An 11,324-nucleotide genomic window follows, 5' to 3' on the forward strand; every position below is an offset into this window, starting at 1 on the left:
CCATCCTGCAACTCACTCTGTAGACCAAGCTGGCCTCAAACTCAAAGAGATCTGCTTGCCTCTGCCAACACCCAGCTTGTCTTAATTTCTTAATCCTATAGAGAAAACAAATGTGTGTGGATACCAATGGCGCTCTGGGGAAAAGGCGGTGGGTAATTCTGGCTCCGTCTGTCCAGGATCTCCTGAGGTAGGGTGTGGAATCTGGAAGTAAAGTGACCAGGACTTAGGATCTGGCTGTGGGGCTAGCACTGAAGCTGGGGACATTCTCGTGCCTGGCTTTTTGTGTGTAAAATGGTGACACCCCAAGTTCTCCCTAGTCTGCCTTCCTTTCTCACTGGCTGTGGGATGGAATGAATTGTATGTAAGGTGGGGTGGGGGATGGGCACTGAGGTGAAGCTGCAGCGGATCCCTGGGAGAGTCAAACTCATTTTCCTGCCCTGAAGTAGGACAGGGGTTTGGCAAGAGGAGCCAGGACAGGAGGTGGAGCTGGGCTGTGCTGGGACTTGTCACTCCAGACTGTCTCTGTTGCAGTATCTCTGGGAATCTGTCGCTTTCAGTCCCTTTACATAGAAAGTCGCCTTCAGTCCAGGCTTCTGGCTGTGTAGGACTTTGCTAATAAACATCCTTCTTGGTTTCAAAATCACGAGGCATAGAGGCTAGTCTCATGTCTTCGAGTCTTTGGCAGAGGCCTCACTACCATCTGGGTAACTTAGTATTTTCTCTTCATTCCCTTATCTTTTCATTTTTGTCCAGTTCCCCTTTTACTACAGCCCAGGGGACCCCTCCCCCATCCCATGGCCTGTGCCCTCACCACACTAGCATTTCTTTTAAAAAAAAATTTTTTTTTAAGATTTATTTATTACACATACAGTACACCTGCACACCGGAAGAGGGCACCAAATCTCATTATAGATGGTTGAGAGCCACCATGTGGTTGCTGGGAATTGAACTCAGGACCTCTGGAAGAGCAGGCAGTGCTCTTAACCGCTGAGCCATCTCTCCAGGTCAAAAAAAAAAAAAAAAGATTTATTTATTATTATTATATATACAGTGCTCTGTGTGCATGTACATCTGCAGGCCAGAGAAGGGCATCAGATCACGTTAATAGATGGTTGTGTGCCACCATGTGGTTGCTGGGAATTGAACTCATGACCTGTGGAAGAACAGTCAGCGCTCTTAACCTCTGAGCCATCTCTCCAGCCCCACACTAGCATTTCTATCTTGGCCTTTTCTGCCCACCCTTTCCCCCCAACGCATGCATTTTGCAGTATGCCTTGAAGCTAAATGTTTGGCCACATCCAAGTGGCCAATCACCAATCATCATTCCTTCTGTTATGATATCAAGACAAGAGCACTAAAAAGCTTGGACTTGCCAAATGGCTCCGTGGGTTCGTGCTACCAAGCTCGGTGACTTGAACTTGAATTTAAACCTGCACGGACAATGAGCTCCCTCGAGTTGTTTTCTGATCTTCACATGCTCATCTGTTCACATACATACACACACAAATAAGTGTAATAAAAAAATTAAAGTGATAAAAAACCCCTTTACACCCCAGCTCTGTCCTGTGTCCTGGGTGACTGTGGTAGTGAGTCTTCATTGTTGGCTTTACTGGGTTAGAATCACCAAGGAGCAGTGTTAGTCATGGCTATGGGTACATGTCCAGAGAGGTTTAACCAAGGAGGGAAGACCCAACTTCAAAGTAAGCAGCACTGCTGGGCGTGGTTGTGCACGCCTTTAATCCCAGCACTTGGGAGGCAGAGGCAGGTGGATTGCTGTGAGTTCGAGGCCAGCCTGGTCTACAAAGTGAGTCCAGGACAGACAAGGCTACACAGAGAAACCCTGTCTCGAAAAACAAAAACAAAACCAAAAAAAGTAAGCGGCACCGACTCATGGGCTGGGGTCGTGGTCTAAATAAAAAGGTAAAAGAATAAACTGAGGTGACTCAACACTGATCTCCCTCTGCTTCCTCGATGTGGCAGCTTTGGAGAGTGGCAGCCATGTTGTTGAGTCCATGCAGAACCCCCATCTCTGCTACCACAGCCACTTTGTTCCTGGGCCCATTGGACAATGGCAAGGATGGCTGGGGAAAGAGGCTGACTGTCCGCAGAATGTGTCATCCTATCTACTCGATTGCTGAACTGCTCCACATCCTTCATCCATTTGGGGATATCTAACCACATACTTCCTCCTCAGGTACCTTTCCCACCAATTTCCCACTCATTCTCTATCCAAGTCCCTGACTGGCCCATGACCTGGTGGCAGGTTGACGATGCTGGACCACTTCTTCCACAGAAAGAACAGCACTTTGTCCTTACTGGAGAAGATGCTTGTTATGGTTATGGATTTGCCCTTCCTGCACATAATGCTTCTGCCAGAACTGCCATACATGGACTTGCAGAACACTTTACTCACTGGCCTACAATTTCCGGTTCCAGCTGTCAGGGGGTGCTCCTGCCAGGAGCTGCAACAAACACACAATTGAACTGGAAGCTCAGAGTTTCCCCTGGCAACTTTGGGCTTCTGATGCCCTGAGACCAGCAGGCTAAGAAAGGATAAACAGTGTGTCAGAAGAGTGATTGGCCCCGATTACCATGGGGAACGTGGATGGCTTCTCCACACTGGAGGTGAGAACGATAATGTCTGGGGTGCAGGAGAGCCTTCAGGGCATCTCTTGGTGCAACTGTGTCCCGTGATTAAAGTCATGGGAAAATATAACAGCCTGATCCAGGCGGGATGACAAAGGGCACAGACCCATCAGGAATGAATGCCACTATGAAGGAAGGACCTTAGCATTCCACAATCATCTGGTTGTCAGAAAAGTCTGTTCCCACTTCTGCCAAAGAATAGCTACTAAGCCAGGCGGTGGTGGTGCAAACCTTTAGTCCCAGCACTTGGGAGGCAGAGGCAGGTGGATCAGTGTGAGTTCGAGGCCAGCCCGGTCTACAAAATGAGTCCAGGATAGCCAAGGCTACACAGAGAAACCCTGTCTCAGGAAAAAAAAAAAAAGAATAGAATAGAATAGCTACTACTAAACCATGAATTTGGGTGTCATCCTTGCACAGGGGTCACACTAATCTCTGTATCGCTCCAATTTTAGCCTATGTGCTGCCAAAGCAAGCACATTAAGTCATATACTGGACAGCAGATATTCAAGCCCAGAGTTGATGGGCATCAGCGAGGGTGCTCCTACACCAGCTGCACCCCAAGCATAGGTCAGTGGTAAAGCAGTCAGAAGCACAGTGCCTGGGTCATATGCCAGCTGTGGGGTCCACCTAGCATGCCTGTGGCCAAATGACTGGAGCCCTCTATGCCTGTTTTCCCATCTGTAGGAGCATAGTATCCACCCCACGGAATTGTGGGTCAAATGAATTCAGGCACTGTCCTAGTTTTTTTCCTGTTGCTGTAGTGACTTACCATGACAAAGGCAACTTAAAGGAGAAAAGGATGTTTTTGACACACAGTTACAGGTTAGAGTCCATCTTGGCAGGAAAATCACAGCAGCAGGATCCAAATTCAAGAAGCAGAGAGCTTGTGTTGATCTAGCTTTCTTCTTTCTTTCAGTCCAGGACCCAAACCTGAGGAACAGTGCCACCAACTTTTAATGTGGATCTTCCCAAGTAACCTAATTAACGTAATCCTTCTTCCGAGGGCTACTGTCTTAAGGTGTGTAGGAGACATACAGGAAGGTAATACAGGGACCTTGTTGGTGAGAGACCATCCTATGCACCAGACACTAGGTGCACTTTTGTGTGCTTGAGATGATTAGCATACTTGTCACTTGACAGAATCTGCTGTCACCTGGGGACAAGCCTCCTACACACCTTAAGACAGTAGCCCCTGGAGGAAACAAAAAACTATGACCATGTAGCCTTGGCTGACCTAGACTTACTTTGTAGACCAGGCTGGCCTCGAACTCACATTGATCCACCTGCCTCTGCCTCCCGAGTGCTGGGACTGAAGGTTTGCGCCACCACCGCCCGGCTTAGGAGCTATTCTTTGGCAGACGTGAAAACAGACTTTTCTGACAGCCAGATGATTTAGGGATGCTAAGGACTTCCTTCATAGTGCCCATCACTCGTCAGTGCAGGCTCGTGTCTGGCTTTGATCGTAGGCCTGGACATTACCTAGCCTTCTCTTGAGCAGTCTAGCCTTTAGGACACCCAGACTCCCCTGAGCATATCTTTACTGAGCATCTGTCTTTCAGGCACCCCCAGAAACACAGATTCATCCTTCTAGCTCTCCTCACTCCCAACCGGGAGGAGCCTTCAAATGTCCTGCCTCTCTTCTTAGGCTCGCTTTCACAGAAAAAGTTTTGTATATTAGTGACCAATGAGCTACAGAGGCAAGACAGTAGGGAGGAAGTCACACAGTCGCTCTTGCTCGCATTGACCTACCCACAAGCATCTCTCCTGTTTTGCTGTCCGTCTTACATGATATAGACACTGTGGGTCGGAACAGAGCAGGAACCTCAGCTCAGTGCCAAGTACCCAGTGAATATTATTGTCTGAGGCTGAGTCTTATACAAACCAGGCTGTCCTCAAACTGGCTTTGGAGTTGAGGACAACTGAACTTCTGACCCTCCTGCCTCTACCTCCTGAGTAGATTACAGGTGTTTGGTACCATGCCTGGTTTGGTTTGATCTCAGTGCCTTGTACCTGATAGGCAAGCACTCAACTAAGTGAGCCACACCTCCAGCCCTTATTTACACCCACCCAACCTGTTCCCCCCCACCCCATGCCTGCCACCTATATTTGAGACGGGGTCTCACATAGGCCAAACTGGTCTCAAACTGTGGATGACTTTGAACTCCTGCATCTCCCAAGCAATTTCAGGCATGTGCCACCATTCCTGGTGATACATATTAATTTAATGAGAGAATGAATACAAATGAGGAAAAGCAACGAGGAGACACAGGCTCGGCATGGTGGCATGCACCTTTAATCCCAGCACTTGGGAGGCAGAGGCAGGTAGATCGCTGTGAGTTCGAGGCCAGCCTGGTCTACAAAGTGAGTTCAGGACAGTCAAGGCTACACAGAGAAACCACGTCTCGAAAAACCAAACCAAAAACAACAACAACAACAAGAACAAAAAAGAGGAGACATACCATCTCCCTTGCCCAAATACTCCTAACAAACAGAGAGCCAGATATTCCTGTGGGCTCTGGACCTCTGGAGTCCTGAGGGCGGGTAGACAAGGCCTTTGTTCTCACCAAGTTAGCAGTTTTTGTTGTTGTTGTTGTTGTTGTTTGTTTTTTGAGACAGGGTTTCTCTGTGTATTCTTGACTGTCCTAGACTTGCTTTGTAGACCAGGCTGGCCTTGAACTCACAGCACGCTGCCTGCCTCTGACTCCTGAGTGCTGGGATTAAAGGCACCACCAGGCCCAGCAAGTTAGGGCAGTTTATCTGCTTGTGCTGTCCTGTTTTTCTCTAAGCCAGTTCTAGCCGGTCCAGTGGAGGCCCTAGAGTGGGGGCTGAGCTGAGCTGGTGCAGGGAGAGAGACATAGCCAACAGTACATCTTCCAGGGGGCAATCTGCCAGCAGAGGGGCCCTTGGGCCCTACAACAAATGTTCCCTCCCTCTGCCTGCTTCCTGTTTTCCACCCACCCCCTTCCTACCTCACATCCAGCATCAGAGCCAGCTGTTCAAGAGTTGAAATGCAAGTCAAACCATTGTTCCCAGCTTTTAATCCCATTGTGTGTGTGTGTGTGTGTGTGTGTGTGTGTGTGTGTGTGTGTGTGTGTGTGTTTTGGTGGAGCCTGTTGTGTGCCTCAAGGACTGTAGGACCTGTGTGTTAAATCTCAGGCCCTGGATGCCCTGCCTGGGATACCTGGGATTTCTCCTGCCCTGGGCAAGGGAAGAACCTTGGCTAAGGTGGACACTGAGTGTGAGCATCTGAGTGTCCAGAAGTGATAAGGGAATGGGTCATGCCTGATGATGGGTTGAATGTGTTGTTTTTTAAAATGGCAAGAGAGGCTGGACATGATGGCCCACGCCTTTAATCCCAGCACTCAGGAAGCAGAGGCAGGCAGATCTCTGTAAGTTTGAGGCCAGCCTGGACTATAAAGCAAGTCCAGGGCAGCCAAGGCTACACAGAGAAACCTGTCTCGAAAAACCAAAACCAAAATAAAAAAGAAACAAAACCAAAACAAAAAACAAAAGAACAAAAAATATATATATAAAATGGCAAGAGAGGCAACAGGTCCATTTAGACCCTAAGCATGCACAGATACAAGCACACACAGTCCTGGAAGGACAGGTAGTGAGTCACCCTGACTGAGTGTAGGGTACAGCAGTACCATGTGTTCACATGCTGGAAGTCTCTGCCACCTGGACTGCCTAGGGCAGATGAAGGGTGACCGCCATGAGGCCCCAGGTGGGTCTGGCTCAGCATCCCTAGCAACTGCTCCAGGTGTCATTCCTGGATGCTTCTGGAACCCGGAGCTCCTTTTCCTGCCTTTCCTGTAGAAACAGCTGCTTAGTTTACAAGGTAGCAGAACTTCCAAGGCCAAGTCCCCACACTGACCTGGACTGGGGGTAGGGGGGTATGAGGGGAGGGAGGGGGGCGGCGGGAGGCCCTGATGATTTGGTGGAAATGGGACGGTACAATTATCTAGCCCACTGCTGGCTGCAGAGCCAAAGAGGACCATTTTCTATCTCTATACACGTGACTACTCTGGATCACTAAGATCACAGTCATTAAGTATTTTATTTATTTATTTATTTATTTATTTAGATGTTGGCTCTGTTTTTTAACAATTAAACTTTATTATACAACCCAACTAGCTTACACAAGAAGGAAAAAAGGTTAAAGGGACAAAAGAGTGAACCTTCCCGGTATCCGTTCCACCATACGGGTCCTTAGGTGTCTCTCTGGCTCGCATGCTGGTCCGGCCTGTTCACCGTTTCACAGGCGCCCAAGCCAGGGCTGAACCTGTTGTTTTCTCCTCCCCACCTGCCTGAGTCACATGGGAAGGGTGGTCTCCTTCTCTCATTGAGGGTCAATTAGAAAAACAATAGCCAGTTGGGGTTCCCAGGTCTGTTTCCTGAATTCTAGGCCCAGGATGGCTCCACTCAGTCTGTTACAAGGTATTCATGGGGTGCCCCAAGGGTAAAGCCCGCCAAGATTATTTCCACCTGTGACAAAGCTTAGTCTTTCTCACATTTAGCAGTGGTGTGGGTCTCCCACATGATAAGCCATTACTGCTGAGCTGCAGCCCCAATCCCTTTTTGTTTTCTGCTTTAAAGACATGGTCTCGCTACGTTGCCCAAACTGCCCTTGAACTTGTGATTCCTGTGTCTAAGCATCCTTAGGAGCTGGAATTGCAGGCCTGCGCCACCAGGCTTGTCCTTCTTTTATTTATTTGGGTTTTTTGAGACAGGGTTTCTCTGTGTAACCTTGGCTGTCCTGGACTCGCTTTGTAGACCAGGCTGGCCTTGAACTCACAGCGATCCGCCTGCCTCTGCCTCCTGAGCGCTGGGATTAAAGGCCTGTGCCACCACGCCCGGCCAGGCTTGTTCTTCTTGTTCAGCTTATTCCACTCATCATGATGTCCTCAACGCCTGTGTGGCTGCAGCACACCTCAGGGCCTCACACTGTAGGGCAGGCTGAGGCTTATTATGGAGAGGCTTGGCCTTGACGCCACTGCAATCTTTCTGCTTCTGGCTCCTGAGTTTTGAGATTACAGGCATGAGATACCATGGCTAGCTTCATACCTTTTCAATGTAAATAACGAGTGTATGTGTGCCTGTGTGTGTGCGTACATGTGTGAGTGTGCGTGTGCATGTGTGTGAGAGTGTGTGCATGGGTGTGTGAGTGAGTGTGTGTGTGCATTTATCAAAGATGGACATTAGGGTTGTTTCCATCTTAAGGGTATTGTTAGAGAGTGTTGCTATGGACACAACTATGCAATATTTATTTATATTTCTGACTTTGTTAATTCACTTTTATGTGTTGAATGATTTTAGAACTATGAAATAAAGATCTAGAAAGGTAGCTTGGCAATTAAGAGCATTTCATGCACTTCCAGAAGAGCTGAATTCAGTTTCCAGCACCCACATCAGGTGCCTCATAACCACCTGTAACTCTAGGCCCACAGGATCCAACATTCTCTTCTGGCCTCCTGGGACAACACCACACATGTGGCATATACACACAGACATACAGACACATACATAGATAAAAATTAAAATAACCCAGCACTCAGGAGGCAGAGGCGGGTGGATCTCTGAGTTCAAGTCCAGCCTGGTCTACAAAGCGAGTCCTGGACAGCCAAGGCTACATAGAGAAACCCTGTCTTGAAAAACCAAAAAACAAACAAACAAACAAAATTAAAATAAGGCTTGTTTTGTTTTGTTTTTGAAACAGGGTCTTATTGTGTAGCTCTGGCTAGCCTGGAAGTTGCTATGTAGACTGACCTAGCCTAAAACAAATAGATATTTCATATCCCTCTGCCTCCTGAGTGCTGGGATTAAAAGCGTATGGCACCAAATCAGGTAAAATTTAGAGTAAGGCCACATGAGGTGGTGCTCCCCTGTAATCCTAGCATTCGGGAGGCAGAGGCAGGCAGATCTCTGTGAGTTCAAGGCCAGCCTGATCTACAAAGCAAGTCCAGGACAGCCGGGGCTACACAGAGAAACCCTGTCTTAACAAAACAAACAAACAAACAAACCAACCCCAACAACAGAACAAAAAAAAAAGGCACTAAGGGAGAGGTGGTGGGAAAAATATGAAGCACACTTGAAAACATGGTATAAGTTTTTCTGGAAAGTCACTCAAAGTAAGCCGTAGCCAAGGGTGGGTTTGGGCTCTGGGAGGAACAGTTATCTTTCCTTCCTTCCTTCCTTCCTTCCTTCCTTCCTTCTTTTCTTCTTTTTCTTTTGGTTTGGGTTTGCTTTCTTTTGAGATAGGTCTCTTTCTATATAGTCCAGCCTAGCCTTGAACTTCATCTTCTTGACTTTGCCTCTGAAGTGCTGCAATACCACCACACTCAGATAGGCCAGTACTTTTAACCACTGGGCCATCTGCCCAGCCCCTAAAATTATATTTTCAGACTTTATTATATCTTAGACTTCCATCAATATTCTAAGATAGAATAAGATAGTATATGAAGCAAAACTTTATCCACCAGGACAGTCGCCATAGCTTTCACTAACAGAAGAGTAAGGAAGGAAATGTGGGTAACTGAAACTCTTGGGAATAAACCGATCACTGCCTTTGAAGCTTTGAAATTATCTTTTTGTTGTCATTTGTTTTTTTAGACAGGGTCTCATGTCGCTCAAGCTAGTCTTAAACTCCCTGTGTAGCCTAGGATAATCTTGAAATCCTTGTCCTCCTGTCTCTGCCCTCTCTCCAAGCCCCTCTCTCTGACCCTAGTGGTGTGGTGGTGGCCCCGTACCACCACATCTGGCTCTGAAATAATCTTTATACCCCATGTGTAGACAGGGAACTAAGTTAATTCAGGGACTCTTCATGTCCAACCAAAGGCACAAAGGAAGGGTACAGCAGCCCCCCTGGCTTCGAAATCTGAGCTTGTGGTCTTTCTTTTTCCTTTAAAAGTTTTATTTTATGTTTATTTGTCTGTTTGTAATCTGGCACTGGGGAGGCAGGTGTATTTCTGAGTTTGAGGCCAGCCTAGTCTGCTTAGTGAGTTCTAGGACAGTCAGAGCTATGTGGAGAGACCCTGGTTTGTTTTTGTCTTTTAATAATAAAACAATAAAAAAGAAAAAGATGTGGGACTCTGTCCTCTAGTGATCTGGGATCCTCTGTGGAGGTTTTATTTGTATAGGTTGACAGGGAGCGTACTGGAAACCAGCTCACCCAGGGACAGACCCAGGTTCCATCCTGGGCCAGGGAAATGGGATACCTCCGTGCAATGAAATGTTGATGAACTCTAGAGGGGCTCAGCAGAGGAGTAGTAGCAGATGGAATTCCTGAACGATTGTTCCGGCTGTCACCAGAGAAGACTGGCAGGAAGGAACACTGGATAATTTATAGAGGGACAGATGCTAAGGCTTCTCCGGAACCATCTGGTCAAGAGGGGCCTGGGCGTGGGGGACATGTTGTCTTTAGGTCCCTCAGCCCTCCTTGTTTCCTTTACCTGGCTTCTCTTGTCTTGGAGTCTTTGCAGAAGAGCTGTGCTCCCAGAGGACATAGATGCAGAATTCCAGCTGGCTCTCATCTCATGTTTTCATTTGTTGACTCTGGGCTTGTCTTTGCTACCGTTTCTGCCAGGACCCACTGGTGTCTTGTGTGTGTGTGTGTGTGTGTGTGTGTGTGTGAGAGAGAAAGAGAGAGAGAGAGAGAGAGAGAGAGAGAGAGAGAGAGAGAGAGAGAGAGACACTTTTCTTATTTTACTGTTTGTTTTGGTTTTTCAAGACAGGGTTTCTCTGGGTAGCCTTGGCTATTTTGAACTTGCTTTGTAGACTAGGATGGCCTTGAGCTCACAGAGATCTGCCTGGCCTCTGCCCCTCTGAGTTTTAGGATTAAAGGTGTGCCCCACCACACCCAGCTACTTCACTGTATTTTTAACTCTTCTTCCCCATTACTATATTCCAGAATCTTTCGTCACTCACTTCCAGTAAATGACTGGATAACAAACGAATGAACAACATTTATTGAGTACGTACTTCCACAGGCAATTGTTTAGACACTGAGAATATTAGACTGAATGGGAAAAGAAAATGTGGAGTTTTCATTGTAGTAGGACAGACGGTCAGTGAACAAAGAAATATTTAATGTGATGTCAGATAACAATCTCCATGAAAGTCACTGTTAAATGAAGAACAGTAAAGGGAAGTGTCTGGAATGCTGATTGGCCAAGGAAGATCTCTTTGATGTGATGACATTTGAGCAAGGGCACAACTGTTGGTGACTACCTAGAAAGAGAACATTCCAGTCACAGGAAACAACACTGGAAGGGTCTGGGGCCTAAATATGCTTAACACGTCACAGGAAAACCTGCTGCTTAATCACCATTGTTTGTCATGCACCTGCTATGGAATAGCAACGCATGTTTTTTATTTTTTATTTTTCCTTTTGTTTTTTTGAGATAGGGTTTCACAACGCATGCTCTTTGATTTGAAGAAACATTAGGGTAAAAAGGATACAGTGAGGAATGCAATAACTATGAAACTAGAGGGATGGCTCAGCAGCTAAGAGCATTTGCTGCCCTCGCAGAGGACCCAAGCTCAGCTCCCAGCACCTACATGATGGCTCACAACTGCCTATAACTCCAGTTCCCAATGACCTAATATCCTTTTCTAGACTCTGCAGGCTCCTGCATGCATGTAGCACACATATATAGACACTGGAATGTACATATAAA

The 11,324-nt window shown here is 47.1% G+C and overlaps 1 non-coding gene across 1 annotated transcript; it reads right to left on the minus strand.

The window, feature by feature from the left end:
• Nucleotides 1-3,018: 3,018 nt before the first annotated feature.
• LOC127196018 (U6 spliceosomal RNA) lies at nt 3,019-3,122 on the minus strand. Its single transcript, XR_007831423.1, has one exon. It is a non-coding gene; the product is annotated as a U6 spliceosomal RNA (small nuclear RNA).
• Nucleotides 3,123-11,324: the final 8,202 nt, after the last annotated feature.

This window comes from Acomys russatus, chromosome 11, assembly GCF_903995435.1.
Source record: "Acomys russatus chromosome 11, mAcoRus1.1, whole genome shotgun sequence".
NCBI classification, from domain to species: Eukaryota; Metazoa; Chordata; class Mammalia; order Rodentia; family Muridae; genus Acomys; species Acomys russatus.